Source organism: Thamnophis elegans, unplaced genomic scaffold, assembly GCF_009769535.1.
Source record: "Thamnophis elegans isolate rThaEle1 unplaced genomic scaffold, rThaEle1.pri scaffold_71_arrow_ctg1, whole genome shotgun sequence".
NCBI lineage: Eukaryota > Metazoa > Chordata > Lepidosauria > Squamata > Colubridae > Thamnophis > Thamnophis elegans.
Genome location: NW_022473903.1, coordinates 416,527 through 431,696, shown reverse-complemented (window position 1 = coordinate 431,696; position 15,170 = coordinate 416,527).

Sequence of the window (15,170 nt, the reverse complement as noted above, 5' to 3'; positions counted from 1 at the left end):
CCCCCCACCCACCTTAAGAATGTGGAGAGCCTGAAAACCTCCCTTTCATAGTAAAGAGAAAGAAAAGAAACAAATGAGTATAATAGAGAGCTAAATAAAATGGCTACACATATGTCAAATTCGGGCTCGACAGATGGCCTCATTCAGCTGTTGCCACATGGAAAATGGGGGCAACTTCTGTAACTGCACCATGTGGCCATGTAAGAACGTCGTTCGTTCTGCTTCCCTCTTGCTGTTTGTGGAGCGTTGCAGAAAACTCTGGAGCTCCAGTGAATATGTAATTTCAGTTGGGGCAACAACAGTCATTTCATTTAACCAAGAAGATTAGGGAACTGGAGGCTAAAACATATGAAGAATGAAGAATGGTTGTAGGAACTGGGTATCTCTAGTTTGATGAAAAGAAGGACTAGGGATGGCATGACAGCAGTCTTCCAATATCTCAGGGGCTGTCCCAAAGAAGAGGGAGACAAGCTATTCTCCAAAGCACCTGAGGGCAGGACAAGAAGCAATGGGTGGAAACTAATCAAGGAGAGAAGCAAGTTAGAACTAAGGAGAAATTTCCTGATAGTTAGAACAATTAATCAGTGAAGCAAGTTGCTTCCAGAAGTTGTAAATGCTCCAACACTGGAAGTTTTTAAAAAGATGTTGGATAACCATTTATCTGAAGTGATGTAGGGTTTACTGCCTAACAGGGGGTTGGACTAGAAGATCTCCAAGGTCCCCCCAACTTGGTGATTCTATTCCACTCTATTCTATTCCATTCTATTTATTTTATTTTCATTTATCTTATTATATTTCATTAAAATGAGAAAATATGCTATTTTAAATTAGTAATTATTCTCTCAAAAAATAATAATAATAATCCCCCATTCTAAGTTGGGTCTTTCTTTGATAAGTTTCCTGCCATCACTTCTTACCATTCCTACAAGAGCTCTGGAGAAAGAATGTTGGTACTTACCTGATATGCCTCTTCTAATAGAGGGGAGATAGCATCCATACATAGGTTGACATTGTCTGCCTTCTGATTGAACTGTGTCCGATTAAACTTAATTAAGACAAGCCTCTGTTGCCAGGCTTACCCAGTGTCAGCCTCTGTTTCGCTATTTGCTTTCGGTTGCCATTTCGATTAACAGATATATTGTTATCAGAAATAACATTAAATATAACAATATTCCAAAGACAAAATAAAGTTCCCTGTCCCCACACAATTCAGATGGGGCCTCAGTAGGATAATGAAGCATTTGGGGAAAAAGATGCAAGCCAAGAGACCAGCCCCAGAGGCCAATATGGAGAAGATCTCCACAGCTACCATGGACTTCCCTTTGGTGCTCAGGTAGGTGGAGAGGAATGAGATCCAAACACTGCAAAAGACCAGCATGCTGAAAGTAATGAACTTGGCTTCGTTAAAGCTGTCAGGCAATTTCCTAGCCAGAAAAGCCACCGTGAAACTGACAAGGGCCAAGAAACCCAGGTAGGCAAGGGCAGTGTAAAACATCAAATCTGAGCCTTCATTACATTCCAAGATGGCCTCTCCCACCAAGGAGTGGAAGTCAAATTTGGGAAATGGAGGAGAGGTTATCAGCCAGATGGCACAAATGATCACTTGAATTAGGGGACAGTTTATGACAATGGAGTTGGTCAGTGTTTTTCCTAGCATTTTCCTTGTTCTGTTTCCTGGTTTGGTGGCCATGAAGGCCAAGACCACCATGACTGTTTTTGCCAACACAGAGGAAACTGAAAGAGAAAAGAGAATGACAAAGGCAGTTTGTCGGAAGAGACAAGTGAGCTTCCCAGGATGACCAATGAAGAAAAAGGAGCAGAGGAAGCAGAGCAGAAGGGAGACCAGGAGGATATAGGTGAGATTTCGGTTGTTGGCCTTGACTGTTGGTGTGTCATGATATTTACGGAAAATCACCAGTACTGCAGATGTGATCAGAGAAAGGAAAAGAGCTAGAGAAGTCAAAGTGTATCCAAGGGTCTCTTGATAGCTGAGGAAGTTGATCTTTTTGGCAATGCATTGGTCCTTGTCCTTGTTGGGATACTGATCTTCTGGGCAAGGGTCACAGTGGGCTGCATCTGAAGTTAAGATTTTTTGTGTAAGGATTTTAGCGTCATCTGCTATGATCATTATGCCTTTGCAGGAATGACATGACAAGGTCCCCTTTTGGTCTGGCCAACCTACAAATGATGTTGGTAGTGATACAGTGCAGTTGATGGTGCATCAAAAAGGGAAATCATCCATCATTCAGGATGATTCTAGAGAAAGGTAAGCCAGAGAATAGAATCTGTTCAGTTCCAACTGGCCTGGTCAGTTTTTGTGAGAAAGAAAAGGCCATCTGCAATCACTGCTAAATTGTGATTGCAGTGTCTTTCTGTGTGAGAGAGATTCTACACTTCCCTTTTCCACTTTAAACTGAAACCCCAATAAGATAGATGGATCAGCCAGGAATCCTGTATTTTATATAACCTACATTGTATTGTATATACTTTTCTTACATTGATATAGCTTAACCTATCTTTCCTACCCCCTATCTTATCTCTATATCCTTATTATTCTGCTATACCTTAATTTTACATTTCCCAATTTCTTATTTCTTGTTTCTATTGTCTAGCCCAGGGGTCTGCAAAGTTGGCTCTTTGGCTGGGGAATTCTGGGATTTGAAGTCCACCAGTCTTAAAAGAGCCAACTTTGCAGTCCCCTGGGACTCTAGCCATTTGTACCATTTTTCCCAAACTAAATAATATTCTGTCTCCTCCTTTCTTTGTATTTCCTGTGTCAATTTGTCCATCTCTACACATTCTAAGATCATCCTTATCACCTTGTCTTCCTTCGGTATTATATTGTTTTTCCATTTATGTGCATATGATATTCTGGCCACTGTTTGCTTGTCTCCAGAAGTTGTGGATGCTCCAACACTGGAAGTCTTTAAGAAGATGTTGGCTAGCCATTTGTCTGAAATGGTGTAGGGTTTCCTGTGTAGGCAGGGGGTTGGACTAGAAGAGTTCCAAGGTCCCGTCCAACTCTGCTATTGTATTGTGTTGTGTTATGTTGTATTGTTGTAATATGTAGGACTGAGTATATTTCTCTACTGTACTTTGTTGTTAGACCTAATAAAAATAGTTCTGGTTTCCAATCAATGCAGTTCCCTGTTAATTCCTCAAGCCACTTTTTAATTTTGGTCCACTATTTTTTGGCTGCCTTGCATGTCCACCATGTGTGATAGTAAAATAGTAAGAGAGGGCTGGACTGAGGTAGGGATGAAGTGCATTGAGTCCCTTCACACCCACAGGAGATCTAAGTCCAGCCCACCTTGAATTCCATTGACTCTTATCCACTGCCAATTCACTTTGACTGCTAGTAGTTCAGATTCTTGAATGGAATTTAAGATTAAAATAATCCTTTATATTTATTTTAAATCCCTCAATTTTCTAATTTCCTCATGCTTGACAGGGTTAGGGTTCAGGAGACGGAAAATGCTAACAGAAGAAGGACCCTTAAAGAATGTGTGCTAAACCTTGACTCCCATAAGCCACTCTTTCAAAGAATTGGCAGAAGGTTTTCCTGATGGAATGTGACAGTAGGTAAGGCTAGTAGGGACCCATACACTCTGCCCTAAAATTATCCTGCATCAAATTATTGAGGAGCAGAAAAATGGCTTGTCAGGGCAGGATCCATAAACAGACAGTTTCTGCTGAAAAGTATGAATTATCTGGTGTAGTGTATTCCCAACAAAAATGATAAAATTAACACCTTTATCTGCTCAATGACCTCTTAGATCCTGGAAAATCTGCATTTGAAAAGTGTTCTACCTGTCTGATTTGAGATGGTTCCTTCAGGGCAAGGGGCACATTGGTAGCAGCAAACTGGCTCACCCTCTGGAACTCTTCTCCTCTCTCCTGCCTGGCACCTCTTCTTGCCACACCTGGCAAAGGGCACCTTCTGAAAGAAAAAGAGAAATATTTGAAGTGCCTTGTGCAACGAACAAAAATTATTTATTTATTCATTTCCACTTTCCCATTTTCCTGTTGAGAATGTCTGCATAAAAAAGTGTTCACCAAGTTCTAATAGAAAAAGAAGGAAAAGGAAACACTCCTGGGGGAATCAGTGGCACCAGTAATACATCAAGGGATGCTAAAGTTTGGATCTTGAACTTCAAAGTGGCTACATTGAACTATGGTTTTTTTAAAAAGAAAGAAGGATGACAATCCAACTGAACAGGAACATGGAAATCACAGCCTGATCTAATAGCATCCTGGTTATAAATAGAAGTTCTTCCTGCTCCCACCCATTGTTGGACCTTTCACAAATTAGACCTCAAATTTGTTAACCTCAAATGCAAATAATTCACCAAATACCAAACTGCTTTTCTGCATCTTTAGACCTCTTTTCATCTTAGAAGGATGTTCAGCATCCCCAGGAGAGAGTGATTCTTTTCCTGAATTTACAACATTTCCTTCCTGCTCACCTTTGAGGCCCAGATGATCGCATCAGAGTTAATGGTGAAATCCTGGCCTGGGGCAGCCCTAGGATCCTTGTGCCCAACTTTCACAGGTACTAAAATTTTATTGGGGTGGACAACCCAGTTGACGATATCGTAACGAGCAGTTCTCAGTCCATTTTGTGAGAAGGAGACTTCGTCTCCAGCACTGTTGTTGAAGTGGACATTCCTCAAATTGGCAAGTATCTGAAACAAAAAAAGATCTTCAGAAATTGGGGCAATTAGCTGAAAGGCAGAAATGAGACATCGTGGCATCTATCATTTTGTGGTGGCCATCATCTTAGGAAACAAGCATAAATCTGAAAAAATAGAGTTGGTCCCTTGGTTGAGATATGAGCAATGAGGAGTAACACCAATATTTGGATTCTTTGACATAACAATGCAAAGGGTTCTCTTTATTACTGGGCATTTGTATTTTGGCTTCCACAACTGCAGTTTTAACCAAATGGCAGAATTACAGGTAGCCCTCAATTTATGATCACAAGAGAACCCAAACATTCTGTTGCTAAGTGAGATATTGGTTAAGTGAGTTTTGCCCTTTCTTCCCACAGTTGTTAAGTGAATCACTGCAGTTGTTAACTTAGTAACATGGTTGTTAAGTCAATCTGGATTCCCCATTGATTTAGTTTGTCAGATAGTCACAAGATGGAATCACGTGATCAAAAATATGAGTCAGTTGCCAAGCATCTGACTTAGATGTCATGTCCATTTGGATGCTGAATGGTGGTAAGTGTGAAAAATGCTGTTGTAACTTTGAATGGTCACTAAATGAATTGTTGTAACTCAAGGACTACCTGTACTTACAAAAATTTTAAAACCACGTTTCCAATTTTTATTGTATGGTTTTCCTCACATGACATTTGGAAGGCAGCACAAGAAGCCATGGATGGAAACTAACCAGTTTTGAAGTTCAAGAAGAGGGGGACACGAGTTACGCCCCTGTATACCTTCTCTGGACCATAACTGGATGCTAATTATCGTAATTATTCTAACCATCTCGATTACTGAGAGCCACTTGGCTCTGCCTGGACTCGCACCCTAACAGCTGCGCAATCTATCTTTTTCTTCCTTTTCTCTACCTTTTCTCTTCTTACTTTGTATGGGATATGCTAGGGGTATGTATGTAATTGAATGAATGATCCCACTTTTTATCACCATTATTGTTGTATTTTCTGTGTTTTTAACTACTACGTGGGGACTGCCTGGGTGAGTGAATGAGTATGTATGATTCGGAGGACCTGCCGAGGAATGCGGGGGGCACTGGGGTGGTCGGGGGGACCACGGACACGGGAGTGGGCCGGAGCATTACGGTCGTAACATGGAGGGGCAGATATGGCGGGGACTTTAGGGCTGGCCATTACCGGGGAAGGAGGGTTCGCTACGTCACAGAGATCCCTCCTTCCGGCCCTATGAGTCCCACTCCGAGGCCAGACGGCGCGAGTAATCAGGACCCTGGTCTCAGGCTGTTGTCGCTAAATGCCAGGTCTGTAGTTCACAAGACTCCCCTCGTCCGGGACTTAATTTTAGACGAGAGGGCAGACCTGGCATGTATTACTGAAACCTGGCTGGGCCCGGAGGGAGGAGTCCCCCTCGTAGAGATGTGCCCAGATGGATTTCAGGTGCTTCATCAGCCGAGAGCCCAAGGAAGGGGTGGGGGTGTGGCTATGGTTATCCGGGAGTCTTTAGCACCTCGTAGGATCCCTGCTCCGGAGCTTGTCGGGTGTGAGTCCCTGCTGGTGAAGTTGGACCTCAAGGGTCAAGTGGGTTTGCTGTTAACGTACCTGCCTCCCAACAGCATTGCAGCAGCCCTCCCCTCGCTCCTCGAGTCGGTAGCCGAGCTAGCAACTGAGTTCCCCAGACTTATGGTCCTGGGGGACTTCAATTTGCCTTCGCTCGGTGAACACTCTGATGGGGCGCAGGAGTTCATGGCTTCCATGACGGCCATGGGCTTGACCCAGGTAATCCGGGGCCCAACCCACTCAGCGGGTCACATGCTCGACCTCGTATTCCTCTTGGAGCAGTGGACTTGTGATCTTGGTCTGAGGGGTAATGAGATCATACCCCTGTCGTAGTCAGACCACTGCCTACTGAGGCTTGACTTTTGGAGGCCAAACCCCCACTGTAGGGAGGAGGAACCGACCAAGTGGTTCCGCCCCAGGCGACTTATGGACCCCCTGAGGTTCCAGACGGAGCTTGGGGTTATTCCTGATACTCTCGCCCACAGTCCGGTGGAGACTCTGGTCGCTGCCTGGCACTCGGCAGCATCGGAGACCCTTGACCGGATTGCGCCACTACGGCCCCTCCGAGGCGGCGGATCCCGGAGGCCTCCTTGGTTCACCGAGGAGCTCCGGGAGAGGAAGCGCCGGAGGAGATGCCTAGAGCACCTATGGAGGTCCGATAAGTCCGAATCGAACCGAGCACTCTTAACAACTTGCACCAAGGAGTACATCAGGGCACTTAGGGCAGCAAAAAGATCTTATATTGCCACCTTGGTTGCGTCCGCTGAGTCCCGCCCAGCCGCCCTGTTTAGGATAACCCGTTCCCTCCTAAATAGGAGGGATACGGGGGAACCCTTGCAGGGTAGGGCTGAGGATTATGTCCAATTCTTAGCGGACAAAGTTGCTCGGTTTCGGTCGGATTTGGACTCCACCTCTGCAGATCCAGCTGAGGCACAAGAGGATGAATTGGTAGACCACCCCTGGGTTGAGTTTCAGGATGTTGCCCCTGGGGACGTGGACAAGGCCATGAGAGCTGTGAGTGCCTCCACCTGTGTGCTGGACCCGTGTCCCTCCTGGCTGGTCGCCAACAGCAGTGAGGTGACACGAGGCTGGATCCAGGCGGTTGTCACTGCCTCTCTTCGGGAGGGGCACTTCCCCGCCGCACTTAAAGCGGCGGTGGTGAGACCCCTCCTGAAGAAGCCATCTTTGGATCCAGCTGTTCTCAACAATTATCGTCCAGTCTCCAACCTCCCCTTTGTAGGGAAGGTTGTTGAGAAGGTGGTGGCCTTCCAGCTTCAACGGTCCTTGGAGGAAGCCAGTTACCTTGACCCCTTCCAGTCGGGCTTCAGACCTGGTTACAGCACAGAAACCGCTTTGGTCGCATTGACCGATGATCTCTGGAGAGCCAGGGATGGAGGCCATGCCTCCATCCTGGTTCTCCTTGACCTCTCGGCGGCTTTCGATACCATCGACCATGGTATCCTTCTGCGACGACTGCGGGAGGTGGGGGTGGGAGGCACTGTTTTGCAGTGGTTCTCCTCCTACCTCTCGGACAGGTCACAGTCGGTGTTAGTTGGGGGGCAGAGATCGACCCCTAGGCCCCTAACATACGGGGTGCCGCAGGGTTCGGTCTTATCCCCCCTACTATTCAACATCTACATGAAACCGCTGGGCGAGATCATTCGGAGGCACGGGATAAGATACCATCAATATGCGGACGATACCCAGTTGTATCTGTCCGCCCCGTGCCAACTCAATGAAGCGGTGGACGTGATGAACCGGGGTCTTGAAGCCGTTAGGGACTGGATGAGGGCTAACAAGCTTGTACTCAACCCGGAGAAGACCGAGTGGCTGTTGTGTTTCCCTCCCAATAATTCGGCTAGTATTCCATCACTCAGGCTGGGGGGTCAAACTCTATACCCCTCAGACAGTGTTCGCAACTTGGGAGTCCTCCTGGACCCACAGCTGACCTTCGACCATCATCTGACGGCTGTGACCAGGGGGGCATTTGCCCAGGTTCACCTGGTGCGCCAGTTGCGACCCTACCTGAACCGGGAGGCTCTCACAACAGTCACTCGGGCCCTTGTGACCTCTAGGCTGGAATACTGCAACGTGCTCTACATGGGGCTGCCCTTGAAGAGCATCCGGCGACTTCAGCTAGTCCAGAATGCGGCCGCGCGAGTGATTGTGGGTGCACCTCGGTTCGCCCACATAACACCTATCCTCCGCGAGCTGCGCTGGCTACCTGTTGATCTCCGGGTGCGCTTCAAGGTGCTACTTACCACCCATAAAGCCCTTCATGGTAGTGGGTCTGCGTACTTGAGAGACCGCCTCCTGCCAATTACCTCCTTGCGACCTATTAGATCGCATAGATTAGGCCTCCTCCGAGTTCCATCCGCCAGTCAGTGTCAACTGGCAACCACACGGAGGAGAGCCTTTTCAGTATTAGCTCCGACCCTTTGGAACGATCTCCCCGTGGAGATTCGTACCCTCACCACCGTCCAGACCTTCCGCACAGCCCTCAAGACCTGGCTATCCTGTCAGGCCTGGGGATAAAGATCGTAATCTGTCCCCACCCGAATGATGAATGAATGTTGTGTACTATTTTTTACCTATGTACTGTTTTATGTTTACTGTTTTGTACCCCCCTCCCTATATTTTGTAAGCCGCCCTGAGTCCCCTCAGGGAAAAGGGCGGCCTATAAATAATAATAAAACTAAAACTAAACTAAACCAGGGAGAGAAGCAGCCTAGAGCTAAGGAGGAATTTCCTGACAGCTAGAACAATTTACCAGTGGAACAATTTGCCTCCAGAAGTTGTGAATGTTCAAACACTGGAAGTTTTTAAGAAGAGATTGAACAGCCATTTGTCTGAAGGGGTGTAGGGTTTCCTGCCTAAGCAGGGGGTTGGAAGACCTCCTAGGTCCCTTCCAACTCTGTTATTCTATTCTATTCTAAATTATTGAAGGACAGAAAAATGGCCTTTTGGGGCAGGACAGCTCAGATCCATATACTGACAGTTTCTGCTGAAAAGTATGAATACTCTGACGTATTAGTGCAATCCCAACAAAGATGACAAAATTGACATCTTTATTTACAGAAGATATTGTTGAAAGGGCACTATGCAACCTAAAGCAATCTCTATCTATTGGCCCTGATGGATTATGTGCCTACTTTCTGAAAAAGCTTTCCACTGCCATAGCTGAACCTCTAAGTACTATCTAGGAGGTATCTTTCAGAACCAGCTCCTTGCCTATGGTCATTAGCAACAGTCATTCCAATCTTCAAAAAAAGAAGACCCCAGCCTAGTTGAAAATTACTGACCAATCTCACTGTTGCATCACCTGTAAAGTCATGGAATCAATCATAAACCAATCCATCAACCTCCACTTAGAGATAAACAACCTAATCTCTAACAAGCAATTTGGATTCAGAAAAAAATTGTCCTGTAATCTGCAACTCCTACACTGCAGAAACATTTGGACCACACAAATCGACCAGGGTAAAGCAATAGATGCAATCTACATAGACTTCTGCAAAGCCTTTGATTCAGTGGTACATGGCAATCTACTGCTAAAACTAAGCTCTTACGGCATTTCTGGATCTCTGCAAAAATGAATAGCTGTGTTCCTGTCAAACAGGCAACAAGTGGTCAAAATTGGAAGCACTATATCAAACCCTGCACCAATTAACAGTGGTGTCCCCCAAGGCAGCGTATTAGGACCCACACTCTTTGAGCTTTACATAAACGACCTTTGCGATCATATTATAAGCAGCTGCATCCTCTTTGCCAATGATGTAAAACTATTTAACATTACTGACAATACTGCTACCCTCCAAAGCAACCTTGACTATGTATCAGAATAATAATTAATCAGTGGAATAACTTGACTCTTGAAGTTGTAAATGTTCCAACACTGGAAGTTTGCAAAAAGAAACTGGACAGCATTTTATCTGAAATGCTATGAGGGCTTCCTGCTAGAGTAGGGGATTGAACTAGAAGACCTCCAAGGTCCTTCCATTTCTGTTATTCTGTTTGGTGAAGAAGCTGAACACCACAAGAAATAGCAAACTAAATTGAGTAACTAATACAAACATAATAGGAGGTTAAAATGAACTGAACTGAGTATCTTTTACAGGTTGGATTCAGGCTAAATACTGAGGGACACTGAGGAGGTTTTGACCATATGCCCATTGGTATTTCAACTGCTCTTTTGAAGCTGAATATATTTTTTAGAGATTGGATTCAGGCTATCTACTGAGGGAAACTGAGGAGATTCTCTAGATATACCCATTAGGACTTCAACTGTCCTTCTGAAGCATCTTGAATGTTGCACAAATCCCCCAATATTATCATTTTGTTCCGAGATGCCACCTCCTCCCTGTTCACCCGATGAATCTCAGGGAATTGTTGGAGATCTCTCAGAACCATATATGAAGATCTTCTCTGTATGGATATTATGCTCAAATGGTTTGGGTTACATTTTTTGCTCCCCGCTTGCAACAAAGTATTATATTTAATTCATATTATTGTGTTTTTTAAAGTCATTGCTGTTTTATCCTGTCCTGAGATGCAATGATTTGATACCCTTTGATGGGATAGCAAGAAATGCATATGAGAAGCTTCCTCTCTAATGATTGGTGGACTGGATAAAATATCACAAAGATTACCTGCCATGGCTGGACATTTTAGATCCTCTTTCCAAGCTTTAGCATGGCTGGTCGGACTCCTGCTCCATAATTTGCATGCAATGCATGTGCCACAGCATAAATGGCATTGTAGATATTGTAACTTTCACCTGTCATGCTCATTTCAAAAATAAAATCTGGAATATTCTGTAAATTCTCCTTTCCTGTACATGGTTGTTCCCCTTTTGGAGGGACCTTGCCTGGTTTGGGGATATGGCAGTCAAAGAGTGTTTCCCACCAATCTAGGAGAAAGCTGGCCCCTTCTTTGATCAACTGGTATAAAGACAGGAGGAAGTGGTTGAATTCTGAGACATCGCCAGCCTGGTCCTTAAACTGCAAAGCTCCATGCAAGGTCTTCATACCTTCAGAAGGATCCCCAACCAGAGTAAATTTCCAGTGAGAAGTTAGGATCCAAATAATTTGAAGTGATATCTTCCCATATTTTACAGAAAGATTTAGAACTGATAAAAAATGTGCAATAGAAGTGGAGTCTCCAAATAGAATAATTACTTCAGCTTTAAACAAAATTTTCAAAATTAATTCCTTTATTAAAACAGTAAATCGATCAGATTTCAAGCTTTCAGTGAAGGCCAGACAGATCTCCTTCTCCTTCAGCATTGGCATCAGAGTCGACATGAAATGTTCTCCATTGTCATCTTCAGGGGCTACAAGCCCAACCCAGTTCCACTGGAAGTATAGGAGCAGCTGGACTAAACCCACATACTCTGAAAAGTCACTGGGATTAATCCGGAAGAAGGAAGGATAAACTGGTCTGGATTCCTGAGGAAGCTCAAAGCCAACACCGAGCTGGAGAGAGAGAGATTCCTCTTTCAAAGACAAAGTAAAGTTTTATGCTGACTTTAGGAGATAATATTGCATGCTTTTTTTAACCTACCAGTCAGGCAGACTTACATTGATTAAAGTAAGCTTAAGCTTCTTCTCTTCCTAAAAGAGCTGCTAGTGACATATTTTGTTTGGCTGTGACACATCAGAAGCCAAGAATTTGTTAACCTGACAGGTAATACTGTAAATTGCAGTGAAATGGTGGCTGAACATTTTATGAAAGTTAGAAATTAATTCTTCTTGGCAACTACAGCATTTCAGAATTATTTCATTATCTGTCTGCTGGGGTTATATATCATGAAATATAAAAATGAATTCAACTGTAGGATATCCCCTTTAACAACATTGTTTTCATCCTTGATTTTTGTATGCGCTTCTGTTCTTTGTCTACTTCATACAGTATCCTGTGGATCCCCCTTACCTGTGGGATCTTGTAGATGCTGAAGAGGGAGGCCATCTGCCTTGAGGATTTGGGGTTGTCACCTCCAATGACAGAGAGCAGAGTGTCCTGCCTGTCACATTTATAACCTGGAACCATTTGGCCCCATGTGGAGAGAAAGGAGAGGCTGATTAAAGAAATCCTCCTCTCAAACTGATGATTGTTACAAATGTGGAAGCCAAGTGTGGTGTTGGGGAGGAGAACAAAATCTTTGTTGATTTGTGTGACTGCAAACACCAAGGCCAGGAACTGCTGGTACTTCTTGAGTATGGGTCTATAGTAAATAAGACATTGGGAACATTACAGGGGAAAATGTGTATGAGTGTGGTTTAAATTTGCCTAGCCATATTTTGATGCTAGGAATAACAAATCCCAGATTTCATTGGGTGTTTAAAAAAGATACTCTTTGATTAAAATTGTATGGCTTAGTGACAAAGGAGAAAGGCAAGCTGTTCTATTGATTAATTGCTCTCACCATTAGCGAATTTCTCCTTAGTTTTAAGTTGCTTCTCTCCTCCTTAGTTTCCAACATTGTTTCTTATTTTGATGCTTTGGAAAATATTTTGATCTCCCTAGTCTTTGTAGAAGCTCTTCAAATATTGGAACAGTACCATCTTCCTGTCCCCCTTCCTACTCCTACTTTTCATTAGACTAGAATTACAGTGTTGGAAGGGATATAGGAGGTCTTCTAATTCAACCCCCTGCTTAGGTAGGATACCAGTGGTGGTTTTCGAAAAATTTTGGAACCTCTTCTGTAGGTGTGGCCTGCTTTCTGTGTCCACTGGTGGAACCTCTTCTAACCGTTTCGGTAAATTTGATGAACCGGTTCTACCGAATAGGTGCGAACTGGTAGGAACCCACCTCTGCAGGATACCCTACACCACTTCAGAGAAATGGTTTTCTAATCCCTTCTTTAAAACTTGTAGTGTTGGAGCATTTACAACTTCTGGAGGCAAGTTGTTCCACTTATTAATTGTTCTAACTGTCAGGGAATTTCTCCTCAGTTCTAGGTTGCTTCTCTCCTTGATTAGCTTCCACCCATTGCTGCTTCAGGAGCTTTGGAGAACAGCTTGACTCCATCTTCCTTGTGGCAGCCTCTGAGATGCTAGCAGTCTGCTATCATGTATCTTCTAGTTCTTTTCATTAAACTAGACATATCCAATTCCTGTAATTGTTCTTTGTAGGTTTTAGCTTCCAGCCCCCTAATCATCTTTGTGGCTCTTCTCTGCATGCTTTCCAGAGTTTCAAAATCTATTTTGTAAGGTGATGACCAGATCTGGTCACTACAATACAAAACTGGTATTATTACAGTACCAGACTAATAGGTACAGTACCAGACAGTTAGGCCAGCACAGATTCAAATTTGGTGTTCCGTCCTCATTTTTTATATGGTCTCTCATCTTCCTGATATAGAGTTTTAAAATAATTGAGAATTCATCCTGTTTTATGATCAAAGACAAGAACTAGACTAGGACATTAGAACAGTAGAACAAGGATTTCTGAATGGAGGCCCTGAATCCAGAACACAACAAATAATTCATGCATCTTTCCCTACCAGGAGACACTTACAAAGTATAAAAACCAACCCTGAATGGGTTCTTCTGAAAATTTGGGACAGTGGAAGACATAAGAGTTTCCAAAGGTAAATTCCCACCAATAATGAGATCACCAGGCCTGTAATAGTGCTGTTTTCCTTTAGGCTTGAACAAATTCCTCAACACACATTGCTTCCTCTTAGCAGTAGTTGGAGGCAAGAGGCAGAAGAGCAGCAGCAGGAGAGGCAACCCAGTCATCCTTGTCCCTCCTAAATCAGAAACCAAGATTCATGCAGAAGCTGAATTGCAGGCATGAGCAAAGAGACAAGTGAGGACAGCTGAGTCTCAACAAACCCAAGAATGATTCTCTTCAAGACAAGACAAGCTAATTTGACAGATCCTGCCCCTAGTGGAAGATTTTGGAACATGTTTTCAAAGTAGGTTTTATCCTGGAATAATTTGAGGATGGAAATCCAGAGGGATACGTAAAGAATTACTCTTATGATAATTGCAAAGGAAAGGACTTCTCCTATCCACATAGCAATAGATTTTATTTACACACCAGAATGGAAAAACATGTTTGTGTCTTTTGTTGTTAATCCCTAGTGCAGATAGACTTGAGAGTCAAGGTGAAGCTGGGTATTTGATCTACATGAAATGGTTCCCTGGAAACAAGATGGAGTTTGGTCTGAGCCATAGCTTTTTGGATAGTATTGAGTGCTAAAGGGGCATAGTGGCACAGGACAATCAGTGGCAGTAAATTTGAATAATCATTCCAAAATTTATTCCAAATAACTGGTTTACTTATACTTGTTAGCGGGTAGAATTAGAAATTAATTTCTCCCATAGAAGTAGTAGATTGGAAGATCTCTCAACCTGTTATGCTAATTTTACAGAGCAAGAGCAATAGAAAGGAAGGAAACTTGGAGGTCATCTAGCCCAACCCCGTACTCTTGTAGGAGACCTATACTATTTTTGATGGATTGCGCTCCAGACTCTTAGCATATTAAGAGTTGGAAGTGACCTTGTAGGTCATCGACTCCAATCCCCTGCCCAAGCAGCAGACCTTACACCATTTCTGAAAGATAGAAGTCCAGTCTCTTCTTGAAAGCCTCCAGTGATGAAGCTCCCACAACCTCTGAAAGCAACTTCTCTTTTGTTGGTTGATTGTTGATTGCTGTTCTTAAAAGCCTTTAACAATTTGTCCCACTAGTTAAGTGATTTGTCCTTAGTTCTAGCTTGCTTCTCTCCTTGGTTAGTTTCCATCCATTGTTTCTGGTCCTGACTTTTGCTGCTTTGGTAAATAATTTGTCCCCCTCTTCCCTGTCACAGCCTTTCAAGTATTGGAGGACTACTATGATGGCATCCCTGGTTCTTCTCTCAGTAGACCAGCTATAACTCCACTCCCCTGATCATCTTTGTTGCTCTTTTCTGAACATTTTCAGAAA